A 25,145-nucleotide genomic window follows, 5' to 3' on the forward strand; every position below is an offset into this window, starting at 1 on the left:
TGCTTGTTTCTATGTATTAGATAGTTCAGCTTGGTCTCCTAGTCTTGAAGGGGGTAGCCTTAGAGGTAGGAGATGTCCTTTTGAGACCCAGAAGCACAATACTCCCCTGGCCACCAGAGGCAGCTGCTGCAGGGGTGTCCCCTCTGTGGGCTGTATCCACTATCCTTTGGTGGCAGGGCTGTGACTGCTTTAAGTGCCCCGGTGGGCAGCACTGGCCCTTGGCCTGGCTGGCTGCAAGGCCCAGCTGTAGCCGCTAATGGCGTGTTATTGGGAGATGGTGGCCCCCGGCCCAGCCAGCTGTGAGGCTCACCAGCAACTCACCAAAATTGTTCTTGTCAAGGTCCCTGGTTCCCTCCAAGTTACCAACTCCAATGGTCAATTGTCTGTCCTTGACCTACTAGGCCTCTCATCACCAGTTGTCGCCTTGATCACTTACTCCTTGAAACTCTGTCTCACATCTTTTTTGGGACTCCTCCACACTTTCTTGGTTTTTCCTACCTCACAGGGTGCTCCTTCTCAGTCTGCTTTGCATGGTCCTTCTCATCTTTGTGATCTCAAAATATTGGAGTGCTCAGGGTTTATATATGTGATAAATATATATGGTATATTAAATATATATATACACATATATATGATAAATCAAATACATCAACTCCCCTACTTCAAATCTTTTGATATCTGCCCATTGTCCACAGCAATAGTTTTCAAACTTGTGTGTAGGAGGTATTTTTTTTATTTTTTATTTTTTATTTTTTAAAGAATTTATTTATTTGACAGAGAGAGGAGAGAGACAGCAAGAGAGGGAACACAAGCAGGGGGAGTGGGAGAGGGAGAAGCAGGCTTCCCGCTGAGCAGGGAGCCCGATGCGGGGCTCGATCCCAGGACCCTGGGATCATGACCTGAGCCAAAGGCAGACACTTAACGACTGAGCCACCCAGGCGCCACGGTGGTATTTTTTTTTTTTTTAAAAAAAACAGTGGCACTTTAAGGTACCTGGGGGGCTCAGTCGGTTAAGTGTCCGACTCTTCATTTTGGCTCAGGTCATGATCTCGGGGTCATGACGTCAAGCCGTGCATCGGGCTCCATGTTGGGTGCGGAGCCTGCTTAAGATGCTCTCTCTCCCTCTGCTCCTCCCTCCTCCCTCACTCCCTAAAAAAAAAATTTTTTTTAAATAAATAAGTGGTGCTTTAAAAATCATTTTTGAAACCCACAAACCAACAAACCAAACTTTTTAACACAAGTCAATGTGGAACGACTCTAGCTGGAGAGGGCAGAGCTCCAACAGCTCTGGCCACCTGGCGTCCTCCTCCCACTGTCCTCCCTTCTCACCCCCTAGCAGCCGCTGGCTTAACCCCATGGAAGCCACTCTGTGGGGCTTTACTACTCCAGGAACCACAGTTGGAAAACCTGCAGGATAAAGCCCACCCTCTTACAACACAGAGACAACACCAACAATAAGACAGTACCTCTCCGTGCTCTGGGCCCTGCTCCCCTGCCCGTCGCAGGTCTGACCGCCGCCCCACCTTGGTCTCTATGCTTCAGCCACAGCCCACTGGCAGCATGTCCTTGGGCACCCGCAGCAGTTTCGGTGCTCGATGCACAGATGTCTTGTCCCCTGGGGGAACGTGCTCGCCTCCCTGCCATGCCTCTCAGTCTGACAAACTTACTTTTTAAGAGGCAACGCAAAAGTCAGCACTGTCTCTGTGAAGTCTGGCTTGGCTCCTCCAGGAGGTCCTAGGGGGGTCTTCTTCAAGCTCTCTCAGAGCACTCCAAGTGTTGCTTGCTCTTGGCCTGGGTGCCTCAAGGGCAGGGATCTTACTCTGCTTATCTCTGGATGCCACAGTGCCTGGTTTGTAACAGGTGCCCAATCAATGTTTGGAGAATGGCCGGGTGGACTCAAGTGATGGTTTGGACTCTATTAATAGACCCTATTAATATGTCGCTTGAAGCAACGGGACTAACTAGATAGGGCTATCTTTACTGATAAGCATGAAATAAACTGAGCCTGGTGGCTTAATTTCTTCTCTCCTAGCCTGGAAGCCATAAACAATGTGTCCCCTCTGTCACAGGTTCCGGAGGGGGGGAAAGAGGTTTCTGAAAGCCAGCTGCAGTTGGCAGCTTTCCTGAGCCATATCTGGCCTGAGTGGGAGCCCCACAGGACCTCCAGGTTATCGAGCGCACAATGGCTACAATGTGCTGGGCTGCAGGAGTGAAGAGAACAATTTCTGTAGTCTCTGTATTGTTTACACTAACTTCACAAAAGCATTTCACACTAGTGGAGGGGCGCCAGCCTGAGCAGACTATCAACACAGGGAAAGGGGTGGGGGATGGTGGAGAGGGAAGTCTATAAATTCAACACAAACCCTCCCTGGAAAACAGACTGAGGTGGCTCCCACTAAGCTCCTTGATGTTTTGTTTTGTTTCGTTTTGTTTACAAAAAGGTCGTGAGGGGGAAAAAGGGGATGTAAAAATAACAGCTCCTATTTATTTAGCATTTACTGTGTACCAGGGATTGTACTGATGATTTTCTGTATATGGTATCATTTATCTTTTTAAAGGATTTTATTTATTTATTTGAGAGAGAGAGAAAGAACACGGGGGGGGGGGGAGCAGAGGGAGAGGGACAAACAGACTCTGCACTGAGCGTGGAGCCCAAGGTGGGGCTCGATCCCAAGACTCTGAAATCATGACCTGAGCCGAAATCAAGAGTCAGATGGTTAACCGACTGAGCCACCCAGGTGTGCCCCTGTATATGGTATCATTTAGTTCCTCAGTTCCTCATAATCTCTTGAGATGGATACTACTATCACTGCTCTCGTTTTGCAGATGGAGAAACTGAGGCACGGTGAGGCCAAGTAGCTTGCCTGAGGTTACACAGGAGCAAGCCAGGATTCAGTCTTGTTTCGGGGCCCATGCCTTTAACCGCTGCACGACGCTGTCCCCCATTGGTTGTACAAAGGCAATTGAGCTGTGGTTCCGTTCCTCAGGGAGCTGACAAAGATGGTAGCCAGAGACTCACACAACACCCTCAAGGAGAGAGAATAAGACCATAACTACACAGGGCAGAAATAGACAGTGAAGCCCAGAGAGGTTCACCAGAGTTGGTGCTGGGGACCGTTGGCAACAGAGTGGGGGCAAGTGAGGAACTTTTCCTAGAGGTGCTGACCCGTGCACTGAGACAGATTCTTGTACATGCATGTTCGCCGCATTATTCACAATGGCCAAAAAGGTGGAAATCCAAATGTCTCTCAGAGGATGAATGGATAGACAAAATGTGGTGTACACATCCAGTGGAGTTTCACTCAGCCTTAAAAAAGAATGGAATTCTGAGAAGAAATCAGAGAGGGAGACGAACCACAAGAGACTCTTGACTCCGGGAAACAAACTGAGGGTTACGGAAAGGGAAGTTGGCAGGGGGATGGGGTAACAGGGTGATGGGCATTAAGGAGGGCACGTGTTGGGATGAGCACTGGGTGTTATACGCAACTGATGAATCGCTGAACACTACACCAAAAACGAACGCTGTATTATATGTTGGCTAATTGAATTTAAATAAAAAAATAAAAATAAATAAATTTAAAAAAAGAATGGAATTCTGACACATGCCACAACATGGATGAACTCATCATGACGACATTATGCTGAGTCAAAGAAGCCCGGACACAAAAGGACAAATACTGTAAGATTCCATTTACGTGAGGTATGGAGAAGAGTCAAATTCCTGGAGACAGAAAATGGCATGGTGCTTACCAGGGGCTGAGGGCAGGAAGGAATGGGGAGTCCCTGTTCACTGGGTACAGAGTCTCAGTTTGGGATGATGGAAAAGTTCTAGAGATGGACAGTGCCAATGGTAGCACAGCAACGTGTGTGGACTTCCCGCCACCGAACTGTGCACTTAAAAACGGTTAAAATGGTAAAATAAAAATAAAAATAAAAATAAAAGAGAATGAAATGAAAACAGACTCAGGAGCAGCCTGGTCCACAGAGCTTGCAGCCCACAGGGAAGGGTGGTGGGTTTTGAGATCCCTGAACAGAGAGGGTGGCAGAAACTGGTCCCTGGGAGAGCAGCGGCGGTGAGCGCGCGTTGCCTGAAGAGGGAGCCAGAGAGCTCTGGGACGGTGAGTTTCTTCAGTCCCCTCCTCCCCCTCCCCCGCCAGCCCCGCCCCACCCCCACTCCCGTCTGCGTGTGCGCGCCTGCGCGCGCGCACTCACCCCCTCGCTCGCTCACCTACCCCGCTCCCCAGCGGACCGTGCCTGCAGAGGCGGCGGCTGGGTGTGGTCGGACTCGCAGGGAGTCCTGGGGAATCCCTGCAACTGAGCAGAGGTCACACCTGCCTCTCCCAGCTTCTCCAGGGGACGCTCCCTCCCCTCGGAGGCCCGAGCTAGTTGGCTCTCCAGTGGAGAGGCTTGTCAGAGGCGCTACCTGTCCCGTCCTCAGAATTGTCCTGGGCGGGGGGGTGTAGGCGGCCCAGGCCAGCGAAAGGATCAGGGTTCGGTTCCCCATCCTACCCCTGGGCACGGTATTGGACCTCTCTGGGCCGCCGTCCCCTTGTCTTTACAATGTGATTAACAACAGCACGGGGACTATCTTAAAGTGTCGCGGGGACTAGACGAGATGCGCCGAGTGCTTGCCCCAGTGCCGGCTCAGAGTGCGTGTGAAAGAGATACCGGCTCCTAATCTCTCCCCAAAGGGGCTGTGATGATTGATTACACAGAGCAGTTTGAAAGCACGCAGGACCACATGGGCCTGTGAGTGGGGCTAGCTAATAATAATTATAGTAGTAACAATAATGATGATGATGATAACGGTAATACCAAAGCCCGGGGACCCTCGGCAGTCAGAAGACCGTGGAGCCACGGAGCCCCGCCAGAGAACGGAAAGCCACGGTTTGGGGTCTCTAGGGAAGACAGTGGCAGCCAGTCCCCAGAGAGTTCTGTCCTGCACCCCCCGCCCCCCAGGCGGTTGTTCAGTGGCTCAGGCAGCCATTCAGTGAGGCATAGGGGGAGGGAAGCGAAGAACGAGTGGTAGAGGGCCGGCGCCACTGTTGGCCTTCCACGGGTGGGAGGCCTTCAGGGAAGGGAAGGGGGCAGGTCCGCCCCGGGGTCTTCGGAGTCTTCGGAGTCTTCGGGGACCAGCTATACAGTACCAGCCTCTGTTTCAATTCCTCCCCTCTTGGTGTGGAAGCTTTGTTTTTGTAGCTGGAGAGGAAAGGCCTGGGCGGGGCCGTGCTTTGCAGCACCAGGAACCACAAACCCGCCCCCGGATTGAGGGTACAGAATGTACCCAGACTGCAATCCACACCCTTGTGGGCTGGGGAGGCCCCTGGGGCGGGCTGCGGAAACTGTCACACTACATTGTTTGAGTGCACCCCGTGCCTAGCAACCGGCCTGGGGTTCCACCGCACTCAAGACAATGGGATGTCCCAAGGGGTCAGGACTGACCAGAGGGGCTCCCAGGACTGAGGATCTCTCTGATCTGAAGAGAGGTCCACGGACCCCTGACCCCCCCACTCCTGGTGCCAGATTAGGTCTGGAGCTGGCACAGGATAGAGCTTCTGGCCCAAGGCCACCATGAGGGGACGTTCCTGGCCACAGCCAAACCCTCCTCCTCCCCACCCCCCACCAATTTGGGGGGATGGATTCTGCCTCCCCCCACCTGTCTGCACCATCCTGCAGGAGGCCTACCTAGGATTTCCAGAGCAGTGAAGGGAGCGAGGCAGATAGGACATGTGGGGAAGGTGGAGATGGTTCCCTGAAGCCTGAAGTGACTTGAAAATGAAAGATTGGGAGGGGGCCAAACCCACAGCCAGCGGGGGGTGGGGGGGAGGACTTCCAGTCGGACAGGTTGGGGAAAGAAGGTCCTGTGAAACCAGGATGAAATTCAGCAGCGACAAGTGCAAGGGGGTTGTTAGTGACAAAACCTAACAACATAATTTAGCTCCACACAAATAAACAAGAAAAACACCAAGCGAAGGAGGGAGTTGACCACAAGTTGAATATGAATCAGCCTCAAAATAGAGCATGGCTCACTTATGTTGGCCACATTTTCCAAGCCAAAGATCAGGGCACAAATTTGACAAGAATGAGTGTACTTATGGGGAAACAAGCCTGAGTATTTGCAACTGAGACTCTCCCCAGCAGACCGAGGTCCTAGGCTCACTGAGACTGTGCTCTCTTTAATCTAATCGTCCTCAGAGAGCTGTGTCCAGAATAGGGGGCAAATGGAGAAGGTTCAGAAGAGGAAGAAAGAGATGAAAAATTGGGGCCAATATCGGGAAAGCAGAAGCAGCACGAGGAGGTAGACAGGGCTCAGGTACAAACGTCCAGCAGCTGGACCCTGAGTGATGGTACAGCATCAGGAAAGCTACGTAACCTCTCTGAGCTCCAGTTTCCTGGTCTTTAAAACTAGAATAATAGTATCTGCCATAGACTGTCGTGAAGGGGGCACCTGGGTGGCTTAGTCAGTTAGGCGGCCAACTCTTGATCTCAGCTCCGGTTTTGATCTCAGGGTCGTTGAGTTCGAGCCCCGCATTGGGCTATGCGCTGGGCGTGGAGCCTACTTAAAAAAAAAAAAAGACTGTTGTGAAGATTTAAATGATTCCAGAAAGTGTAAAGTACCAAACACACAGTAGGTCCTCAATAAATGCGTAGTTGTCAGTTTGGAGGAAGGGAAGAATAGTATGTGAGAAGATTTTATGAGGCTACTAAATGGTTGTTCCATGGAAACTGGAACAAGGAGAAATGGACTGTGGCTGGAGTAGGAAGGATTTGGGTGGCGGTGGGTAAGAACCTGGTGACCATCAGAAGTGGCTAAAGTGGCAGCTGACAGGCTGTTAGGCAGGATTTGTTTGGCCCCAACAGTGTTTTCCAAAATTCTGAATTAGTTGCCAACCTTTTTTAAAAGTGGAAGATTTCACATAAAAATCCAGAGTTTTGGCGTTTCTTGAAAAAGCAGAAAAATCTAGCAACTCTGGCCCCACAGGTCTGCGTGACAACAAGTGTGGGAGGGGAGGGAAGGCTGCTTCTCTTAGGAGGTCTCTCACGCTGGTGCTCTTCAAACTGTCACGTGCTGAAGAAATCTGTTCCAAGGCAGACGCTAATATCCAGAATGGTCAAATCCAGGGAGACAGAAAGTAGTGGTTGCCTACAGCTGGAGGGAGGAGGGAATGTGGACTCATACTGCTAATGGGCATGGGGTTTCTTTTGGGGGTGATGGAAATGAAACCAGGTAGATAGAGGTGGTAGTTGCACAAAATTGTTAAAAACCACTGAATTGTACGCTTCACAAGGGTAAATTCCGTGGTCTGTGAAGTATACCTTAAGAAAGCTGTTCCTTTAAAAAATGCAGATGCTCATTCCCGAGGGCTGAGGTGGGACTGGAGATTCTACATTTCTAACAAGCACCCAGGTTCTTGCCACACTTGCTGGTCCTGGGACCAGCTCTGTGCCACCCGTGCAACCGCTGGTTCACAACCTCTGCTGCACACTGGAACCACCTCGGGAGTTTTTAAAACTACCCATGCCTGGATCCCACCCTCACCCGCCCCCCCCCCCCCCCATTCTTATAACAGGAATCTGGGATGAGGCCCTGGGCATTAGGATTTCTGAAGCTCCCCCAGGTGATTCTACTTTGCAGCCAAACCTGAGGACCAACTGTCTTACATCCTGGCCACTTTCCCCTTTCCGGTTACCTGCGCCTGGGTGCGCCCGAGGCATCTGACCCCGGCTCGGCTCCAACCACCCTCTCCCCCGCCACCCAAGTTTGGCTTCTCAGTCCCGGCCCGGTCGGCCTGGCCCTGCGCCACGCCCCCTCCCGCCTTAATCCCACCGGAGTTCTGGGTTTCTGGAGCCCAAACTTTCCCCCCCCACCCCTCCCCAGGTCCCTGGCCGGTGACTGTGGTTCTGTTTCCCGGGGCGAGCTGGGGTGACGGCATTTGTCGGAGGCTTTTGGAAAATCTAAAGAACTCCGATCCTCCCAGGGGCCTCCGGTAAGCAAACCGGGACTCCCCGGGAGCCCAGGCAGGGCTGCCCGGCCGCCGCCGCCGCCAGGGCCGGCCTCCCCGCCACGCCCTTGTCTGGCGTCCGCATGGCAGCCCACATGCCCGCCCGCTCCCCGCTTCCCCGGGCAGCAGCGCGTGGGAAAACATGTGCTCGCAGGGGAGGGTGAGTAGAGGCGCGCGCGCCCGGTCTGCCGGGGCTGGGAAGCCGCCCGAGAGCCCACGGCGGCGCCCCGCCCCCTAGTGGGCGGAGGAGCGAGGAATGAGGGCGGGGCAGAAAGTGGGCGGGCACGGGGCGGGGCCCTTCCCCGAGGCTCCCTGGGTAATCCGCGCTTGCGTGCGAGCCTCACTGAGCGGCAGTCCTGAGCGAGGTCCAGACGCGGGCAAGGCATTCCAAGTGGAAAGAGGTTATAACCACAGAAAGACAGAACATTTCGTTCTGAGTGGGAGGAAGGCAGCTGGGCAAGGCCAATGGAAAGGCCCCCCCCCCCCAGCCAGCCTTGCTTTTATAGGACTGATACCACTTCCCAGATGTTTTAAGCATCACATCTTTGTTTCCCCCCCCTCTCCACTTACTTGCCCTCTGCAGTCCGCTTGAATGTGGCTATTCGTGTCCTTTTTTTCCTCAAGGGCTTGCTTGCCTTTTTTCCCCCTAGCGATTGGAGAGGGTTTAATGAGATTCTGCCTAGAAGGTGCGGGAAAAGCTGGTGTAAAGGAAGGCTTGATTGCTGAGGCGCTCCTAATTGATCTAGCACCGGGGACACTTTCACACTCGCTCTTTATAATTCCTTGGAGGCGCCGGGGCGCCCAAGTGCCTTTGGGGGCCTCTTGGAGTTCGGAGAACAAACAGATGCCTCACTACTCGGCTCTCCAGGGCCCCGTTCTCCTTTCAAGACTAGCTTGGTCCCCTTGCCTTTTCTGTGTACGGTGTGAATCGGGGCACACGGGTGCCTGCAACAGAGCAATGGAGGATGACAGCGCCGGGCTGGGCTGAGGCGCTGCAGGCAAGGCCATGTAGGAGGTGATCTTTTGAGTTCTTTGAGCTTCTTGTGCCTTCCACCCAAGAGATCAGAGAGCCTGCTGCTGCGGGGGGTGGGGGTGTGGGGGGTGGGGGGGTGGGCTGTGTCCCCAGGGCAGGCCAGCTTTGGACAGGAGCAGGGTTGGATATTCTCAGAAAGCTCTGTTCCTTGGCGGCCGCTGCCTCCCCACACGGAAAAAGAGCTGACAGGACAGATTGTCAGCATCTCCCCAGCCCCACCAGGCCTAGCCAGCCTGCGCTCCGCCCCTGCCCTTTGCCCTCTGGCTCTAACAATGACACAGGAGATAAAAGGCAAAGGGCTGAGGTGTAGAGGGCAAGTGGCTCTGAATTAGGATGAGAGGCCCCGGGAGTACCACCATCTGTGGAGCAAGGACTGAGTTCCTCAGAGAAGGATCCTTTGGGGGGGGGGGGGCTGTCACCAGGCAATGTTGGCCTGAAGGGACGGTCCTGGGCTGTGACCTTGGGGGAAAAAATCTGATGAGGGGCCAGGGAGAACAGAGAGGGCATATAATCCAAGGGGCATAATTATACAAGTTAACATGTACCGAATGGTTTCTAGGTGCCAGACACAAAGCTAAATGCTTTACATGGATAATCTCATTTAGCCCTCTCCCAAGTGCCCTAATTACCACCATTTTTACACGTTGGGAGTGGAAATTCAGGCTCAGAGAACGTTGAGTAACTTGTCCAAGGTCCACAGCTAGTAAGAGGGAGGAGTGAGGCTGAGAACTCAGCTCCATCTGAGTGTAGAACCACTGCCCTTAGCTAGGCAGCCTCCCCACTGATAGCATAAAGGCCTCTGAGGTTACCAAGGAAGGTTCTGGCAACTCCACCCCAGGCCCCAGAGGGACCACTGCATCCCACAGAGCCTGGGAAAGACAGCAGGGATCATGGGAAAATTCTCACCCCATCCTCTGTGCCCAACTTTGCAGCCTGTGGAGAAGAGCCCTTCCCTGCTGTTAGCCTCTGGTCCCTACCTGAGCCATGTGCAGATCCACATGCAGCCACGAGGATCATGGGATAGGGGTGGGACTTGCTGTTGGCGCAAGTGTCTTGGGCTAGAGGGGAACGAATCAGCACACAGAAGCAGGCTCTGCCTTCTTGGCTCTCGAATCCCCAAGGAGCACTAGGCTTGAGCTAGGAGAATGTTCTAGATGTTTCTGGCCAGGAGAGCTAAGGTGGGGCATCTCTTTCATCAGCTGTGCTAAAAGTCGCCCCAGAAAAGGCAGCACTGTTTAGACACCTGTTGTTTGCCCTGGTGTGAACCTTTCTGTGAGGGTTTGCACAGGGGGCTCTTTGGAATGTTCTTAGGGGTTGCCTGGTCGCTGCCCCAGCAGGCAGGCCCTTCTAGCCAGGGACAGTGAATCACCCAGGGCAGAACACATGCATCTATTTGGGAGAACACTGTGTGCTCTGGACGGGCGCCGGAGCCCAAGGGGAAAGGGAAGTGTACAGGACTGACCAGCCAGGGAGAGACTGGGAGCGGTTTCTCCTATAGCAGCCACTCCAACTGCCCCAACTAAGCTTCACCAGTGCACGCCTCCCTTTCTTCCCTCGGGTGGCAGGAGGCAGTGGGAGAGGTCACAGGCTGCTCTGCCCTGCCCCCCACTTGGAGGCTGCTTCTCCCACTGGCCCTGGACGTTTGGTCGCAACCCCCATGCCTTACCCCTCAATGTGTACTTAGAATTAATGTAGCATCATCTGACTGGAGCTGGGTTGCTCCTGGACTCTACCCTCTTCTCTATGCTCACCGCCTCTGCCCTGACTCAGGCCTTGATCCTCTGTCCCCCGAATTGTTGTCACAGCCTCTAGCCGCCCCCCAACCCCCCCCCCATTCCACTCTCCTTGCCACAACCTGAGCCATCTTTCTAAAAGGCATAGGAGATTATGTCAGTCCTCAAGTTAAACCCCTTCAGTGGCTCCTCATTACCCTCAGGGCAGAGGGTAAACATTCTGGCTCAGCATTCAAGGCCTTTGTGATTTGGCTCAAACTTGCTCTCCACCAGTGGGCAGATACCAGAGAAAATGCAGGGATGCCTGGCTAGATGTGAACTTCAAATATCCAACAAATAGTATTTGAGTTTAAGTATGTCTCTTGCACTGTGCCCTGAATTTTTTTTGCTAAATCTGGAAACCCTACTCCAGCTGTGTATCCATTCTTCCTGATAATAGCTGTACTCCAGGTCCTTACCATCTCCTGGAAGGAGTCACCAGCATCCATTCTCTCAACTGCCATCCAATAATGCTATTTCCAGGGGCACCCAGGTAGCTCAGCCGGTTAAGCGTCTGACTCTTGATCTCAGCTCAGGTCTTGATCTCAGGGTCGTGAGCTGAGCATCGAGCCTACTTAAAAAACAAAGCAAAACAATATGCGATTTACATTTTCCACCTCTGTCCCAATCCTTGCCCGCCCTCAATTTCCTCCATGACTCTTTCTCTTGGTGTCCCAAGAGCAGTCACTCCCTTCTTTTCTGGGCTCATGACACATCCCACCATTGCACCACCTAACATCTGGGGGTGTCATGTTTCGTAGGACAACCTGCTGATCTGTGCAGAGCATGTCTTCCCCACTGTCCCATGAGGCATGATGCCTGATCCTTTTCGTTTTCTCCCTCCTCCCACCATTGGGTTGTGGGGCCTCGGTCAACGTAGGTTGGCTGATCAATGGTTCGTTTACTCTCTCACCAGACAGAGGGGCTCCTAAAGGGCAGTTTTTTGGACTGAACCTCGCGTAGTTCTGATTGGTTGAACACACATTTATTGAGCACCCATTCTGAGCCAGGATCTGTTTCTAAGGTAAGGATATCTGTTTCCAATGCCCTCACAGAACTCACAGTCTAGCTAGGGAGTTCCAGTGTGTATGGGTACTTACAGCACAACGTGAGTTGTGCAATGAATAAAGCATGTACAGGGTGTGACGTGCTTTCAGAGGTGGAAGGGATGAACAGAATTTGGGAAACGGTGGGGGGGGCCTGGGTGGCTCAGTGGGTTAAGCATCTGCCTTCCGCTCAGATCATAATCCAGAGGTCCTGGGATTGAGCCCCACATCAGGCTCCATGCTCAGCAGGGAGTCTGCTTCTCCCTCTCCCTCTGCCCCTCCCCCTGGCGCTCTCTCTCTCAAATAAATAAAATTTTAGAAAAAGAATTTGGGAAATGGGATGTTGGATACATTCTAGCAGAGGTTACACCTCCTTCGGGGGAGGCAGAAGGTATTCCTGGTGGGGGAACCACAGGTACACAGGCGTGGAGGCAAGAAAGACCATGGTGTGTCTTCGGGAACCATAGGAAGTTCCAAAGCAGGGTCCGGCAAGAAAGACCTTGAACAGTCACAGGAGATGTTTGGATGGTGGATGACTGATGGGGAGCCATTCAAGAGGGTTTGACAGGGAATGTTGACATACAATGTTGTGTGCATTGAAGGTACCCAGTGTGATGATTTGATACATATATATATATATTGTGAAATGAGGACCAGAGTAAGGTTAGTTAACACATCCATCAGCCAGTTATCATGGCCTTCAAGGGTTTTGTTTTTTTTTTTTTAAGATTTTATTTATTTACTTGACACACAGAGAGAGAGAGAGACAGCAAGAGCGGGAACACAAGCAGGGGCAGAGGGAGAGGGAGAAACAGGCCCCCCGCCGAGCAGGGAGCCCGACGCGGGGCTCGATCCCAGGACCCTGGGATCATGACCAGAGCCGAAGGCAGACGCTTAAACGACTGAGCCACCCAGGAGCCCCTCAAGGTTTTAACTGAGCAGACTTCTGTGTTAAGAGAGGCGATCAAAGCCAAACACAAGAGACCACACATTGCATGATTCCATTTATATGAAATGCCCAGAAAAGGCAAATCCATAGAGACAGAAAGTAGATTAGTGGTTGTCGGAGACTGGGGGTGGGGACAGGAAGTGATTGCTAATGGGCACGAGGGACCTTTTCAGGGTGATGGAAAGGTTCTAAAATTGGATTGTGGCAACGGTTACACAACTCCATGAATATTCAAAAATCATTGAATTGTGCACTTAAAATAGGTGAGTTTTATGTTACGCAAACTATACCATGATAAAGCTGTTTAAAAATAAGAGGCCATCATCAGTCTGGCCACAGTGTGGGAAACGGATCGGGGTGAGGCAAGCCTAGGTGTGGCCAGAGCAGTGAAGAAACTTCTGCAGAGGTCCAGGCAAGAATCAGTGAGTTCTGGAGGGGCAGAGAGGCCAGGGAGGAGGGCTGGTGTCAACAGACAGGCAGGAGGTCGAATCAGTGAGGTTCAGGGAAACAGATTGCCCGGAGGGGATAAGTGAGAAAGGCGGAAGAGTCCAGGATGACACTCTGGATTCAGGCTTTGGCGGCTGGACAGCTGGTGGCACCAGCAAACCTCACAGCGCTTAGCCTGACCCTCAGCACATGTTTGCGGAATAAAGAAATGATGTGCTTTGTGCATTCGTGTCATCCCCTCTCCTTCTGTGGCTCCCTCTCACCCATAGGCTAGTCCTCTGGCTCCCAGGGTGCTTATTTTCAGCACTACCCATTTGGAGGCATGGAGGAACCTGGGAAATCTGCTGTTCCTGGATGCACCTGTAGGAAACCCCCTTCTGGGTACACAAGAGACCTCTGGTCTGAAGTGGGGAGGGAAAGACTTGGGAACGGATGGCCACCAAGGCTCTGAGGACTCTTGTCATGGGCTCAGGACTCCATTCTCACATGGGTGATCCCCACCCCTACCTGGACTCTGCCACTCACTTGCAAACCCACTCCCTCCCCCTTGTCAATCAGTGAGGCATCTGGAGTCCTCAGGATGCCCTTGCGCGTCCTGGGCTTCCACCTAAGTTCCCATTTGCATTGGCCACCTGTCAGTGCACCGGACCAGCGTCCCTCTGAGTGTACTCTTGGGAATGCCTGCCTCAGAACGATGCGGGGGGGGGGTGTTTATTAAACATGCAGATGGCTAGCCCCCATACCTGACCCACTCAGCCCGAATCTACAGGGCTGGGTAGGAGGAAGGAAGTTCTGCCTGTTCCAGAAGTTCCCAGGTGGTTCAGAGACCTGAGAATTTGAGAGCTACTGTGGCGGAAGGTGGATTAGGGGTGCTCGTGAGCCTGCCACTCCAGCATGCAGCACCCCCGCCTGGCCACTTGATGGACAAGAGAGCCCTCCCCCAAGTGCTCCCCACAACATGGGCGGCCGTCTGTGATAGTCATCCTTCCATCAGAAAAGGCACTCCAGCACCACCACTAATCGGATTACCCTGTTGCACAATCTGCCCCCCCTCCTCTTTCCCCCACTAAATTTCCACAGGACAATCAGTGCTCAATTGCTCTTTCCTTGGTCCTCCCAGGCACTCAGCATGGGCTGATGCGCAGAAGAATGGGTTGTTTATATGCAAGCTCTTAAAGAGCCCAGACCAAGTCTGGGCAGATGAGTGCCTTTAGACCAGCGGCATCTAGGACAGGGCCAGGTATACAGTAGGTGCCCAGTAGCTACTTGGAGTACTGAATCACTAATGAAGGAGGCAAGAGGCATGAATAACATAAACGAAGTCTTGGATTTGGCTTCATGAGTGACCACATTCCGAGTCTTCAGGAGACAGATTTGCCCTCCTGGCTTGCCTAACAGTGAGGTCAGTAGGTCAACACCACTATGTTAGAGCCCCAAAGAAGGTGGGAACACAGTGCCGGGGCTAAAGAGCTGCAGAGCTGGCAGGGACATTCATTCATTCATTCTTCAACCAACCAATTTTTAAGTAGGTTCCACGCCCAGCACGGAGCCCAGTGCGGGGCCTAAACTCACCATCCTAAGATCAAGACCCGAGCCGAGATCAAGAGTCTGACGCCTAACCAACTGAGCCACCCAGGTGCCCCTCAAGCAATCAACTTTGTTAAAACATTTTTAAAAGATTTTTATTTATTTTTTTGAGAAAGAGAGAGCACGAGTGGGGAGGAGGGGCAGAGGGAGAGGGAGAAGTCTACTCCCCGCTGAGCAGGGAGCCCGATGCAGGGCTCTATTCAGGAACCCTGGGATCATGACCTGAACCGAAATCAGACCCTTAACCAACTGAGCCGCCCATGTGCCCTCAACCAACCAATTTTTAATGAGCTCTTCCCACGCACCAGGCACTGCACAAATTCCCCAAAAGAAAATGGTGAGCAGGACAGACAAGGCTCCCGCCCTCACCGAGCTTACAATTTAGGGGGAAGGCAGACATTCAATAATTACAGCTCTGAGAAGTGCTATGAAAGAAAAGAACAGTGTCCAGTGAAAGTGTATATAGCAACAGAACTTGAATTAGCCTGGCAGGAATGGATGGGGGAACACTCTTCAAGGGGGGTTTAGACCCAAGGAAGTGACCTTGAGCCAAGACCGCAGGCAGGACCAGAACTTAAGCAGGCAAAAAGCGGAGGGAAAACATCTCAGCTAGGGGGTAGGACCTGAGGCAGGTACAAGCTTGGCATGTTTATGGAACGTGCAAGAAAGCTGGTGTGGCTGGAACAGAGGGAGTGGGGGCGGGGGGAGGCAGGAGCTGAGACTTGGTTAGCTAGGTAGGGGCCTTTGGCATCACAGTAAGGGGTTTGAATTTTATTTAAAGTGGGATGGGAGGGTTTCAAGACAAGGAGATCTGATATGTGTTTTAGGGTCCCCTGGTGGCTGCATTGGTAATGGATTGAAGGGGGCCACGAGTGGAAGCACAGAGAGACACATCAGGAAGTTAGGATGGCAAGCTGGCCCCGGGAGGCAGCTGTGGAGACTTGGGTGTACACGTTCAGCCCACACATTTTCCAGATTAGGAAACTGAGGCCCAGAGAAGGGGGATGACTTTCCCAACATCACCTTGCTTCCTGGTCCCATTTCCCCACAAGAGGGAGGTTAACAGAATACCAAGCAGGGAATGCTAAGTGGATTCGGGCTGGATGCGTTCATTGATACCTCGTGGCACATCTGGGGTTCTGGAAGCCGATGCAGATGCTCGGAGTGGGAAGGAAATGAAGCGATGACCCGGGATCCGTTAGTGCAGGGCTCCGTAGCTCGGGTGCCTGGGGGTGGGAGGAGCCTTGGGTTGCGCATCCCAGCCCTGTTTAGTCTAGCCTTTGCTCAGCCAGGAGCTAAGTACTTACGGGCCAGTTCCTTCCTGCTTCCACAGCATAACCAAGTGCTGAGCTGGGCAGAACTCCCAGTGCTCAGTCTCTGAGCAGGCAAGTAGCAACCTCATGCGGGGCCACGTGAGGTCAGGGGGGCGGGGCCTGCCGCCGGAGCTCGCGTGGAATTGGCCGCTCTTTGACACACCACTTCCGTGGACGGCCAATCACAAGAGCCACAGCGCCCTTGCTCCTCCCCCCCCCCCCCCGCACTTGTCCTTGCGAAAGCCACAGAGCTTCCCGCCGCAAAGTGAGCTGGGGAGAGAAGTTTCTTCCCTCCTTTGCCCCACGCCCGGCCCAAAAGGCCTCAGGGAGAGGCGCTTTGCTCACAGCCCAAGGAGGATGAAAGCTCTGCTGGCCAAAGGGAAACGTTTGCGTCTGGGGGGAGGACGTTGTTGAAGACCAATTAGGGAGAAACGACACCAAAGGGATGGTCAAGCAAGGCTTTGCTGAAATAGCCTTGCGTGTAGATAATCATGAACATCATCCTAGGCTGGAAGAATCTCCCAAGTCCTCCCTTGCTAGTCAGCACAGCATTTGCCATCCCTTCTACCTGGGCCCCAGCAGGTCAGGTCTCCCTTCACCACCACCCCATCTGCTTTGGGAGTGCCGTTCCTAGGACAAGAGAAACGCCAAGTGGATTGAAGAGGGTCAGGAAAACTTTTCTAATCTTGGTTCTTTCATTAACGAGTTGGATAACCTCCCTCTAGGTCCATTCCCCCATCTAGAAAATGAGGGGTCTGAGCAAATGCTCTTTAAAAGCACTTCTGGGGCGCCTGGGTGGCTCAGTCGGTTAAGCATCTGCCTTTGGCTCGGGTAGTGGTCTCAGGGTCCAGGGACTGAGCCCCACATCGGGCTCTCTGCTTGGAGGGGAGTCTGCTTCTCCCTCTGCCTGCCGCTCCCCCTGCTTGTACAGCCGCTCTCTGTCTCTTTGTGTCAAATAAATAAATAAATAAATAAATAAATAAGCTTTTTAAAAAACTAAAAAAAAAAAAAAAAACACTTCTAGATGTGACATGTCAGGAGTTTAATAGCTGTTATGCACCAGATACCAGGCGAAGAATTTTACATTCCTCATCTCATTTAATCCCCACAGCAAGTCCTGGGAGGTAGACTTTACAGGTAAGGAAAATGAGACTCAGAGATGTTAAGTGACATATCCGAGAACACACAGCTAGCAAAGGGCAAAGCCAGGATCAAAATTAAGGTCCATCTCACCCCACACCCTACGCTCATAACTGCTTCCTTAAGCAGCAACTTCACTGGCTCTACGCCGTCCAAATTGCCCTTGAAGTCCTGACAAGCTAGGAATGCCCGAGAGAGAAAATGACTCTGCCTCCCTGGTCTACACTTTGTGTTTTTTGTTTGTTTGTTTTTAAAGATTTTTATTTATTTATTTGACAGGGAGAGGGAGAGAGACAGTACAAGCAGTGGGGGAAGGAGAGGGAGAAGCAGGCTCCCGGCTGAGCAGGGAGCTGGATGCGGGGCTCGATCCCAGGACCCCAGGATCATGACCTGAGCCGAAGGCAGGTGCTTCACCGACTGAACCACCCAGGCGCCCCCCCCCACCCCCGGTTTACATTTTGAGTGCTAGCCTGATGTGTTGGTAGAAGCAGGTGGATGCTTTGCTGCTGTGAGCTGAGGCATCGAGAGAAGGTCTCTTTTGCTTCGTTCCCGGCAATGGTGCCATGGTGGGGGGTCCTGGGCACTCAGGGAGAAGCAGCAGGGCACTGCCACCTGGGAAAGTTGGCAGGAGACACGCCTCATGAGGGCATCACCTGCTATATAGCGTCAGACCGCTCCCTTGGGTTCTGGGTTGTCTGACAAATACCGGACAGGTTCGCGGGCCTATACTCTAATGATATTAATGAGGGCAGGGGAGCCTAGTGAAAATTTAATAGACCAGTATAAAAAGTTTCACAGACTCTGTCTGCAGAAGTTCTTTTGAAGGTCCACACAAAGCCGCCAGGGCTGCTTGGAACTCTCCGTCCGAGGAAATTATTAACCTTCCTCATTTCTGGAGGAACGATGCGATCTGTTTATTAAATGCCTAAATTAAAGGGAGAGGATACAGTGCAGTTGGGGGTTTTCCACCATAATTCATCCGAAGCTCTCGGTCAGGGAAATTCGAGCCTGGGGCTGACTCGGCTTCCTGACCACTTCCTGCTCCCAGGCTTCCACCAACCCTATGCCTTTAATAAGTTCAGGTTGTTCAGAGTTCAGCTCTCATTAACCCTTTGAAGTCTGGGTGGATAAATCACAGTTAAAGTCCACGAACCACTTAATGTACATCAAAGATTGGCCAAGGAAGCAATTGTCCTAGTGTGGATGCTTCTATTGGAAGGATCAAATGAGATAACATGGGTGTGTGTGTGTGTGTGTGTGAGAGAGAGAGAAAGCACTCTGTGATCCTTGAAGTGCAGTAAATTACTTTTATTATTATTTTTTCTCAATAAGATGGTTTATTTATTTACAGGATGGATGCTGGTCCTCATTAGGGGCCTTTGAATGAACCAAATTGGTACTTGTTGAGCCTGGAAAAGTACTAAACTTTCCTTGTACTTCCTCTTGTGTTCCTCCAGCTAATTAACACTTGATTAAGGCGCCTGGGTGGCTCAGTCGTTAAGCGTCTGCCTTTGGCTCAGGTCATGATCCCAGGGTCCTGGGATCGAGCCCCACATCGGGCTCCCTGCTCCACGGGAAGCCTGCTTCTCCCTCTCCCACTCCCCCTGCTTGTGTTCCCTCTCTCGCTGTCTCTCTCTGTCAAATAAATAAATAAAATCTTAAACAAAAAAAGGACGTTTTTGGGTCAACTGACAAATTTGAGTACAGAGAGCAGATTAGATAAAAGAATCGCATCAATGTTAAATCCTTGTGATTAATAACTATAACGTGGGGGCACCTGTGTGGTACAGGCGGATAAGCGCCTGACTCTTGGTTTTGGCTCAGGTCTTGATTTCAGGTCCCCGAGTCAGGCCCCCGCACTCAGCATGGAGTCTGCTTGAGATTCTCTCTCTCCCTCTCCCTCTTCCCCTCCCCCTCCTACGCTTGCTCTCTCCCTCTTTCTCTCTCAAATAAATAAATGAATGAATAAATAAATAAATCGTTAAAAAAAAAAAGAAAGAAAAAAGAAACTAATCACATTAAAAAAAATAACTGTAGGGGCACCTGGGTGGCTCAGTCATTAAGCATCTTCCTTCGGCTCAGGTCATGGTCCCAGGGTCCTGGGATCGAGCCCCGCATCGGGCTCCCTGCTCCACGGGAAGTCTGCTTCTCCCTCCCCCACTCGCCCTGCTTGTGTTCCCTCTCTCGCTGTGTCGCTCTCTTTCAAATAAATAAGTAAAATCTTAAAAAAAAAAAAAAAAAAAAAAGAACCTTCTGATGGGTCTGTTGCTTTGCGCACTTGAAGCCAGGATAATATGCGGATTGTTTCTCCTTAACAAAGGCCGTGAAAGGCAGAAGACAAGGAGCGTTTCCAGCAATGTGGGGCTTGGGTTTGTCCCTTGCTCCACCCAGGATGGGAATTGTCAAGGGGAGGGGGTGTGTGCTGAGGGGCTGAGGTGCCTCCATGCCCTTCAGGATGGATCAGTCACAAAGACAGGTCAGCTGGGAAATGGAGCTCATGTCCTGAGAAAACTCTCTTCCAAAAATGACCGGGGTGACTCATACGTTACGGGCGGACAAGGAAATTGATGCAGACCTTTGGAGGGGAGTTCGATAATATCTCACAAAAGTAGATATGCCTTTACCTTTTGACTTACCAATCCCATTTTTAGGGACTTATCCTGATGATGCACCTCCAACAATATGGAAATACATATGCATGAGGTTATTCATTATAGCGTTGTTTATAATTGCAAAGTGTTTAGAACATACCCAAGTGTCCATACATAGCAGAGTGGTTGGGTAGGCTTTGGTACAGCCAACAGAATGGAGTCCTATGCCCCTGTAAAAAAGAGTCGCGGTGCTCTCTATGAACTGATAGGGAGTGATTTCTAGGCTATGTTGGGGGGAGGGTAGAAAAAAGCCAAATGAAAAAACAACCTATCTGTAGTATGCTTCCTTCTGTGTAAGAAAAAAGGAAAGTAAGAAAATACAGATGCTCCTGTTCACATGTACACAAGAAGAATAAACCGGAAACTAATAGAATTTGTGACCTACGAGAGCAGGTAGGAACAGCGTAATATAATAGGTGCTTTGTAGGCATTTCTGACATAGAGGACACAGCGGAAGGAATGGTAGATTCAGCCTGGAGTAGCAGGAAAGGTCTGTTGCTGCCTTGAAAGATGAGTATGTGGACACCAGGTTGGCTGGTGAGATTGCGGGGGAGATTGTTCCAGGTAGGTAAGATGGGTATGACCAAAGGAGCAAAGATTCAGAAAGGGGAGACAGCGTGGTATTTAAAGTGTAAAGTGTGGGACGCCTGGGTGGCTCAGTCAGTTAAGCGTCTGCCTTCGGCTCAGGTCATGACCCCAGGGTCTTGGGATCGAGTCCTCCATCGGGCTTCCAGCTCCACGGGGATTCTGCTTCTCCCTCTGCCCTCTGCCTGCCACTCCCCCTGCTTGTGCTCTCTCTCTCTCTCTCTGACAAATAAATAAATAAAATCTTTAAAAAAAATAAGGTGTAAAGTGTGTGTGTGTGTGTGTGTGTGTGTGTGTGTGTGTGTGTGTGTGAGGGTGACAACTGAGAGAGAAGGCCGGGTGGGACAGGTGGGAACCAGAACATGGGTTTCCTTTTATGCAGTGGTAGGCAGTTTGAATTTTATTCCAAGTGACAAGAAGCCACTAGAATATTCTGGGCTGAGGAATGATCTGGGCCAGTTGACGCTGCATCAGTCCCTGTGGCTACGGTGTGGGGGATGGGCTGAAGGGGAGAGAGAGGAAACAGGGAAGCCGGCAGCACTAGACGTGGAAAAGAGTGGTCCTGCTCTGGATTATTTTGAAGGTACAGCTGGTGGGACAAATTGGCGGATTGCATGTGAAGGAGAAAGAGGAAGGAGTCTGCGATAATTCCCGGATTTCTGGCCTGAACGACTGGGTGGGTGTCTGATGGGGCCCTTTTGCCAGACGGGGACGCAGGAGAAGGGGCAGAATTTGTGGGGAAAGGTGGTAAGTTACCTTGGAAGTGTCGAGGGTAAGGTGTCAGCGGGGCAGCCCGAAGCTGGACGGATGGGGGTGGGGCTCAGGGGGGAGGTCAGGGCCCGGACCCTAGGGGCGGGACCACCTGCATGGAGGTGGAGAAGATGAGGCCAGTACAGGAGGGCGTAGGTACTACAGCGAGAAGAGAAGAGGTCCGAGGACAGAGTCCTAGGGACGCTGACATGAAACGGGGGGAAGAGGAAGACCCCACAAAGGTAGCTAAAAGGAGTGTTACTAGGAACAGAAGGCAAACCATAAGAGACTCGTAACTCTCCGAAACAAACTGAGGGTCGCTGGAGGGGGCGGGGTGGGGGGAATGGGGTACCTGGGTGACGGGCGTGAAGGAGGGCACGTGATGGAATGAGCGCTGGGTGTGATACGCAACTGATGAATCACGAAACTCTACCCCTGAAACTAATAATACACTCGATGTTAATTCATGGATTTTAGATACAATTTAAAAAACCAGAAGAATTAGGAAAGCCGAGGGCCACCAAGACCCAGGGGAAGACAGTTGCCAGGGGCATGTGCTCAGCAGTGGCTGGGGCTGCAAAGTGGCCATTGGGTCTGGTCATTGACTTTTCTTTCTTTTTCTTTTTTTTTTAAGATTTTATATATTTATTTGACAGAGAGAGAGAGAGAGCGCGTGTGCACAAGCAGAGGGAGCGGCAGACAGAGGGAGAGGGAGATGCAGGCTCCCCGCCGAGCAGAGAGCCCAACGCAGGGCTCGATCCCAGGACCCTGGGATCATGACCTGAGCCCAAGGCAGACGCTCAACCGACTGAGCCACCCAGGTGGCCCTCATGAAATCATTTTTAATGTGAAGGAAGCAGCAAAGATCAACTTATCCACGCATGAACTGGGGCTCTTTGCAAACTTGCAGAGCGTGGGCATCACCCTGTGTTGCACAAACAGGAGGATCCTGGGCTGCAGGCCTGGGCATCTGGAGGGGATGGTGCTCACAGGGCTGCTGGTTTCCCGTTGTGAACTGCAAACAGTACACACTTCGGATGCAAACACAGGTGCACATACGCACCAGGGCCTACGATAATAATCAAGGTAAAGAGTCTCCCTTAAAAAAGGAGTACGAGACCTCATTAATCGGTTTGCCAATTGTTCTTTCCTGCTTTGGACTTTGGCCAAAAGCTGGAGGGCTGAGAACAGGACAGGGAGAAAGGCCCCAGCCTCCTCTCCTATGGACTTCCTCTGCCAGTGTGACATTTGTTACAATCGATGAATCTACATTGACATATCATAATCACCCAAAGTCCATCGAGTTGTATGTTTTATGGGTTTTGACAAATACACGTGTCCCCCGTCCTAGTATCGTACAGAATAGTTTCGCTACCCAAAAAAGCCTCAGTACTGCACCGATTCATCCCTCCCTCCCCTCAGCTCCTAGCAACCACTGATCTTTTGACTGTCTCCATAGTTTTGGCTTTTCCAGAATGTCCTATAATTGGAATCATACAGCTATGTGGCCTTTTCAGATTGGCTTCTTTCACGTCGTAATATGCATCTAAGTTCCTCCGTGTCTTTTCGTGGCTCGACAGCACATTTCCTTTTAATACTGAATAATCTCCCATTGTCTGGATGTACCATAGTTTATTTATCCACTCATCTACCGAAGGACATCTTGGTTGCTTCCAAGTTTGGGCAGTTATGAATAAAGCTGCTGTAAATATCCGTGTGCAAAATTTTTATGTGGACATAAGGATTCATCTCATTCGGAGAAATACCATGAAGTGTGAGGCTGGACTGTATGGTAAGTATTGGCTGTTTTATACAAAACTGCCAAACTGTTTTCTGAGGTGGTTGTACCATTTTCCATCCTCACCAGCAATGAATGAGCCTTCCTGTGGCGTCACATCCTCACCGGCATTTGGCGTTGTCAGAGTTTTCAACTTTGGCCATTTTAAAAGATACGTAGTAGGATCCCATTGTTGTTTCCATTTGCATTTCCCTGATGACATATGATGTTGACCATTTTTTCATATGCTAACCTACCATCTGTATGTCGTCTGTTCAGGTCTTTTGTCCATTTTAAATCAGGTTGTTCATTTTCTTTTTTTTTTTTAATTTCTTTTTTTTTTATTTCTTAAAGATTTTATTTATTTATTTGACAGAGACAGAGACACAGCGAGAGAGGGAACACAAGCAGGGGGAGGGGGAGAGGGAGAAGCAGGCTTCCCGCGGAGCAGGGAGCCCGATGTGGGGCTGGATCCCAGGACCCTGGAATCATGACCTGAGCTGAAGGCAGACGCTTAACGACTGAGACACCCAGGTGCCCCAGGTTGTTCATTTTCTTATTGTTGAGTTTTAAGAGTGCCTTGTATATTTCGGGTAACTATCCTTTATCAGATGTGTCTTTTGCAAATATGTTTTCCCAATTTGTGGCTTAGCTTCTCATTATCTTGACAGTGTCTTCCATAGAATGGAAGTTTTAAATTTTTTTCAGAAGTTTTTAATTTTAATGAAGTTCATCTTATCAGTTATTTCTTCCTTAAATAGTTGATGGAATTCACCAGTGAACCCATTTGGGCCTGGTGCTTTGTTTTTGGAAGGCTATTAATTATTGATTCAATTTCTTTAATAGCTATAGGCCTATTCAGATTGCCTATTTCATCTTGTGTGAATTTTGGAAGATTGTCTTTTAAGGAATTTGTCCATTTATCTAGGTCATGAAATTTGGGTCACAAAATTGCTCATAATATCCCTATAATATCATTTTAATGTCCATGGGATCTGTAGCAGTGGCTCCTCTTTCATTTCTGATATTAGTAATTTATGTCTTCTTTTTTTCTTAGCCTAGTTAGAGACCTATAGATTTTAATGACCTTTTCTTTTTTTTTTAAATTTTATTATGTTATGTTAGTCACCATAAAATACATCATTGGTTTTTGATGTGTTGATCCATGATCCATTGTTTTCGTATAACACCCAGTGCTCCATGCAGTACGTGCCCTCCTTAATACCCATCACCGGGCTAACCAATCCCCCCTCCCCCCTCCCCTCTAAAACCCTGTTTGTTTCTCAGAGTCCATAGTCTCTCATGCTTCATCTCTCCCTCCAATTCCCCCCCCATTTTTCCCTTCCTTCTCCTAATGTCCTCCATGTTATTCCTTATGTTCCACAAATAAGTGAAACCATATGATAATTGACTTTCTCTGCTTGACTTATTTCACTTAGCATAATCTCCTCCAGTCCCATCCATGTTGATGTAAAAGTTGGGTATTCATCTTTTCTGATGGCTGAGTAATATTCCATTGTATATATGGACCACATCTTCTTTATCCATTCATCTGTTGAAGAGCATCTTGGCTCTTTCCACAGTTTGGCTATTGTGGACATTGCTGCTATGAACATTGGGGTGCATATGGCCCTTCTTTTCACTACATCTGTGTCTTTGGGGTAAATACCCAGGAGTGCAATTTCTGGGTCATAGGGTAGCTCTATTTTTAAATTTCTGAGGCACCTCCACACTGTTTTCCAAAGTGGCTGTGCCAACTTGCATTCCCACCAACAGTGTAAGAGGGTTCCCCTTTCTCCACAACCTCTCCAACATTTGTTGTTTCTTTCCCTGTCCATTTTTGCCATTCTAACTGGTGTAAGGTGCTATCTCAGTGTGGTTTTGATTTGGATTTCCCTGATGGCTAATGATGATGAACATTTTTTCATGTGTCTGTTAGCCATTTGTATGTCTTCTTCAGAGAAGTGTCTGTTCATATCTTCTGCCCACTTTTTGACTTGATTATTTGTTTTTTGGGTGTTGAGTTTGAGAAGTTCTTTATAGATCTTGGATACCAGCCCTTTATCTGTAGTGTCATTTGCAAATATCTTCT

This window comes from Mirounga leonina, unplaced genomic scaffold (genome assembly GCF_011800145.1).
Source record: "Mirounga leonina isolate KUSES-001 unplaced genomic scaffold, KU_Mleo_1.0 Mir_101664, whole genome shotgun sequence".
Classification (NCBI taxonomy): Eukaryota; Metazoa; Chordata; class Mammalia; order Carnivora; family Phocidae; genus Mirounga; species Mirounga leonina.